The sequence below is a fragment of the Parambassis ranga genome, unplaced genomic scaffold (genome assembly GCF_900634625.1).
Source record: "Parambassis ranga unplaced genomic scaffold, fParRan2.1 scaffold_22_arrow_ctg1, whole genome shotgun sequence".
NCBI classification, from domain to species: Eukaryota; Metazoa; Chordata; class Actinopteri; family Ambassidae; genus Parambassis; species Parambassis ranga.
Window position 1 is genome coordinate 1,179,024 of NW_021144778.1, and position 5,921 is coordinate 1,184,944.

Below are 5,921 nucleotides of genomic sequence, written 5' to 3' on the forward strand. Positions count from 1 at the left end.
GAAGAAGAAGAGGGAGAAGCCGCTGCGCAGCGCGCGGACTCTCTCCAGCAGCAAAGTGCAGAGATCATCAGAGCTCCACATGAGCCGAACATGAAGAGACACAGTCCGCTAGCAGCTCCTTCACTGTCGGCCTGCAGCGCTGCTCCCACACTCATCTGGACTCTTTCATCCACACAGAAAACACGAGCGGAACATTCAGCCTGCAGAGGAGCTGCCTTGGATTGAGTCTCCGCGGTTCTCATGGTGTGTTCACGGACCGCCTCCCGCTGTCAGCTGATCATAACTACACTCTGACTGTGCTTGTGTTGCAGCTACGAACTGAACATGGCAGAAAAGTCAGAGAGCAACAAACTGCTGTCTTACATCCATCCTTCAGCTCTGTGTTCTAAGAGTCTGAGAATATGTGGTTTCCTTTGTTTACAGTGGTGCATGTCATGTGACTTTACTTATGCAACATGTATGATAATGTTCTGTCTCCTCTCATTTCCAGACGTGCAGCCAAAAACATGTGCAGTGATGATATGTGACGGTATCATCATGGTCTCAGAGAGAAGAGCTGAGTGTCTGTTCTGATCTGTGGATGCTTGTGTCTCTTCTCCCCTGTAGCTTCCTGCTTGTTGCTCCGTCACACGCCCTCTGCTGGTGAGCCGCGTCATTACACACAACCGCTCATGTAATGAAGTGAATTTATAACTTTTGACTTTATGTGGAGGAGGGATTGATATTGGAATGAGGAGGCTGCAACCTGCGATGGCACCACTAGGTGTCAGCTTCTCACAGCATTGGTGGTTCAGTGGTAGAATTCTCGCCTGCCTACAGATTACAAAGAGCACACTGTATGTTTACATGTCATCCAGCTCATGTTCATAGAGACCACTGAAGCAAGGCGTCTGGACTTGTAAGGACAGAGGTTTGCACATACTCACAGCAAGAACACAGGGCTGTCAACCAGTCCCCTCCAGCAGTCTCATAGTCGTTAGCCAGTTGCTATCTGTTAGCTTTGCATTGTTGAGGACAAGACAGCAAGTGACTGAAGATGTGCATCCATATTAATGGAGGTCCACATGTCTGAAGTCAGACTCCCTCCCTCCACCCTCTGCAGTTGAGCCTCGGCCTCCTTCTCATATTTGTCATCCACCATCTTCTTTAGAGCCTTTCTAGAAGGCAGGCTGGATGTGGGGTCTGGCTTTCCCACAGATCAGCCACTATAGAGAAAGACTGGGGGGCTTTCACCACATGAACAAGTGTAGCAGAATGTGTACTCCCACAGTGGAGAACGGCTCCATGGTGATGATCAAACAACGGTACGAGAAGCCGACACCAGCGGCTATAGTTAAGTGCATCCCGGGGGCCAGGGCAGAAACTTAAAGCTGCTGGAGAAAGATAAGCACACAGTGGGAGTGGCACACAGGATGAGCTGTAAGGTCTTATACAGACAGGTGTGTGTCTGTCCTCATCAAGTCCAATCAGTATCATGAAAGACAGCTGGACTCAGATGAAGGTTAGAACCATCTGAAGGACGATCAGAAGAAATGGACGCACCTGAGTTCAATATATGAGAGTCACAGCAAAGGCTCTGATACTTAGGACCATGTCATATTTCACTTTGTCTTTTTAACACATCTGCAAACACGTCAACAGCTCTGTGTGTTTCTGTCAGTATGGGGAGCTGTGTGGACATTAACTCTCTGCCACATATACTGTGCCATGTGTGAAGTGATAATAAAATGTGAATTTACTGTAAAGAACTTTACTTATCATCCCTGTTATAAGTGACTGTGTGTGTGTGTGTTTGATGGAGTGTGTAATGTCTGCTCAGTGTTACTGATGCTGCTGTGTGTGATCTGAAAACTGATCAAACTGTGATGTGTCTGATGCTGACAGCAGAATCAGAGGATGCATCTAAATGATGATGTCATATGGTTCCTAAAAGGGAGCCACAGAGGCTCTGTCTCCTTCCTGCCTCACCTGTAGACAATCCTCCAATCAGACGCCTGTTTCCACGGCCCTCATCAAGCTGCACTGTCAGCACATCTGCATGTAGCTGCTGCTGTGTGGACTCTGACCTCCTCCTGCTCTCTGCTTTGTTTTCCATCAAACAGCATCAAGTGTCCTCCTCCCTCCTTCTGGACACACACAGCATGACAGTGCACAGCTGAGCTCCTCCATGCACACACACCATCTACTGAATGTCAGCACAGGTCCAGAAGAGAGTCACATGTCAGACAGTCAGATCCTCCTCTGACCTTTAGAGGTAAGAGAGTCATGTTGTTACATTAGCTGAACTTGTGTCATGTGAACCGCACACTTGACAGAGTTCAGAGATCATCTGTTGATGAACAAACACCTGCAACCCTCTAGAACCCAGCCTGTTTCCTTGATCAGCTTTGGACTGTTTCCATCCTGACACCAGTGATACTCTCACTAAAGGGGTCATCCAGGACCCGGTCCCCAGAATCAGATCTGCCAAGTTACAGAAACATGTAGATGCAGGACTCCACATACAGGGAGTGTTTCTGTTGTGGATAGATCATCTAGAAAACAGCAATCCACAAGAACAGATCAATAAATATCATGCTGTTAATGGACAATAGAGAAAAGCTCCTTACAGCCAGTGTCCAATGGTTTGGATCACAAACTGCTCCCATCATGGAGCCATAAACAGAAATGTGATGCAGTATGAATGAGACGGTTCATAGTTCAATGACTTTTGTTCATGTTGGTCCAGACCTAGCATCCAAAATCCCTGATCATGTAGCAGAGCTAAACATCAGACCCATCAAGAGTAACTGAATCTGTCTGCAGTTAGTGAGCAAGACGTGATCAATACTGTCAACACATGCACAAAGGAGTTCTCTCCAGACTGTCCTGCTATTGATATGTATATATCAGTACAAAGCTGATTAATAACATGACAACAGCCTTAACACACATCTGTAGGGGGTGGCTCCCAGCTGAAGACCCTGCAGCTGGTTCTCTGGCACCGGCGACAAGCAGAAATGCTATGCAGTAATGAACAGCTGCCTGTTGACAAACTAATTAGTGGAATGTTTAGCTCAGTCAGCGAGGTTTTTGGGGTGTCATTATTTGCTGATGATGGGGCAATTTGGAAGAGGGGTAGGAATCTTGAACAAAATGCAGGACAGCCTGGATAAAGTGGCTGTTTGGACTAGAAACTGGGGATTTACAATCTCAATAGACAAAACCAAGTTTATGGTGTTTGGATGTAAAAAGAAGACACCAGACAAAGGTTTGAGGATCAACAATCATGAGCTGGAAAGAGTATTTAGGAGTGTGGATGGATGGAAGGCTGACATGGAAAATACATCTAGAGAGAACAGTGATGAATGTTTTAAGATGTTTGGCAGAGAAATAATGCAAATGTGCCTAATATTTAAAAAGATGAACAACATAGGATGTGAGGTAGGATTTATCTGGGTGCCGGCTCATGAGGGTATAACAGGAATGAGGAGGCAGACACTGAGGCTAAAAATGCATTAATGCAAAGAGGGGTTCAGGTAGAATTACCAGAACACTCTTATGGCAGCTGAAGACATGTGGCAGAACTCATGGGACAAGGAAAGTGAAGGGAGGAAATTCTATAGCGCACACAGCTGTGTAGGGAAAGGCAATAATTACTCTTAGAACAGACGCTGTAGCAATAACCAGATTAAAACTGACCTGGACAGTAACTCCACGGAAACAGTAGAGGGCAGCAATACGCTACGAAAGCGTCTAGTCTGTCTCCAACCAAAGAAGAAGAAGAAGAAGGAGAAGAAGAAGAAGAAGAAGAAGGAGAAGAAGAAGAGAAGAAGAAGAAGAAGAAGAAGAAGAAGGAGAAGAAGAAGAAGAAGAAGAAGGAGAAGAAGAAGAAGGAGAAGAAGAAGAAGAAGAAGAAGGAGAAGAAGAAGAAGAAGAAGAAGAAGAAGAAGGAGAAGAAGAAGAAGAAGAAGGAGAAGAAGAAGGAGAAGAAGAAGATTTTTGATTTTTAAAACCACGTTTATTTACATTATTAACTTAAAAAAAACTAACACATTGACATATCAGCAATTATCTCAACCACTCTGCAAATATCAAGTCCCCCTGATCAGACACACAGCACAAAACATTGTTATGACTCCACACTTGGTTAAAAGCATCCATGTTTTTTGTGGCTCTGTGGAAACAGAACTCCAGTCTCAGTCTGGCTTTCATGTTCCACTTCCAAAGAGCCACAACATCATGTGAAACCCCGGTTTGTATTCTGTCTCTACGAGTAAGATAAATTGCTAATTTAGCTTCTGCTGCTAGAAAATTTGCAAGCTGACCTTCTCCTCTGTTCCTTCTGTTGTACTTCACTCCACAAATAAGCCTGGGACCATTAAACACAAAGTTCAAAAGCTTAAAAACATCAGTTAAAACTTTAAAAAAATCTGTCAGCCTCATACACTCAGTAAAAACATGGAAGACATTCTCAATCAAACCGCAAAAAGGACATTCTTTCGAAACATTATTCTGAAATGCAGATAAAAAAGCATTGGTAGCTATAGCGCCATGTAAGATTCTCCACTGTAGATCTCTCTTTTTCTTGATAGGAGGCTTCTACAGAATCATCCATTGTGGACGCTGTCCCATCAGTCTGTCTGTCCACACCGTAGGTGCCCTGTTGTGAAGGCTCTTCATGTGGATAGTCTTTACACACATGCTATACAATGTCTTTTTGTCCATTCCTTGGAAACACAAGTCTTTGCTGACATTAGTCGGCAGAAGGGTGCCATCAGGCTCAGAGATCTTAAGACGTAGGTGCACTTCTGGAAAAGCATCCATGCGATCAGGCTCAATCTCATTCCTCCCATGTTGTAGGAGGAGATGCTTCTCACTCAGAGAGAGTCTCTGTCTCCATATTGCCAGTCCTCTTTGCGCCAGTCGAACAGAGCTTCTCACACTCAGTGCAGAGCACAGAGCTTGAGCATCTGTAAGCTCAGGCTTTGCTATATCGACCAACTGTTTTAAGGAAAAGAGTTCTCTATAACATAGGGTTTTTATGAGGCCAAGACCAGGATTTTCACTTAAGTCTCGCGCCACAGACTAAAGGCTCCTTCAGCAACCAGTGCAGAGAGGTTCTTGTCAAACTTCTTTCCCAGTTAAAAAGACCACATGTCCTAAAAACACTCTGATAAAATGGAGGTAACCCACCTAACTTTAAAAAACTAAAATCAGTTAAAAACAAACAGCTACTAAACGGAAAGTAGCTGTTTTACTGGCTAGGTGGATGAGGCCTTGTCCCCCCTCACTTCGTGACAAGTATAGGACAGACTGTGGCACCCGGTCCCAAAAAAAGTTAACCATCTTAACCTGGATCCTGGCTAACAAGCCTGATGGAGGATCCAAACAGGCCAGTCGGTGCCACAACACAGAAGCAACAAGATTATTTAAGACTAACACTCTTCCTCTATAGGACATCTGTGAATGAATCCATCTCCACTTAGATAATTTCAGTTCAACTTTTTCAACAATGTTTTCCCAATTTTTCTTTACAATGTTCTCAGCACCTAAGTGCACACCAAGATATTTGAACCCATCTTTTCTCCATATAAGTCCTTGAGGAAGTACTGGGAGACCTCCCTGCCACTTGCTGACAGTAAGTGCCTCACTTTTTTCCCAGTTCACCCTTGCTGCTGACATTTTAGAAAACTTGCTCACAGTGTTAGCCACCCTGTTTATATCTTGTTGGCTATTAACACAAATTACAGCATCATCAGCATAGGCAGATAAAATCACACGCTTGTTAAAACCAGGTAAAGCCAAGCCATGAATACTTAAACGAATTTTATGAAGGAGGGGTTCCAAGGAGAGTGCATATAGCATTCCAGACAGCGCACAGCCCTGTCTGATGCCTCTATTCACCTTAAAAGGAGCACACAAGCTACTATTGACCTTCA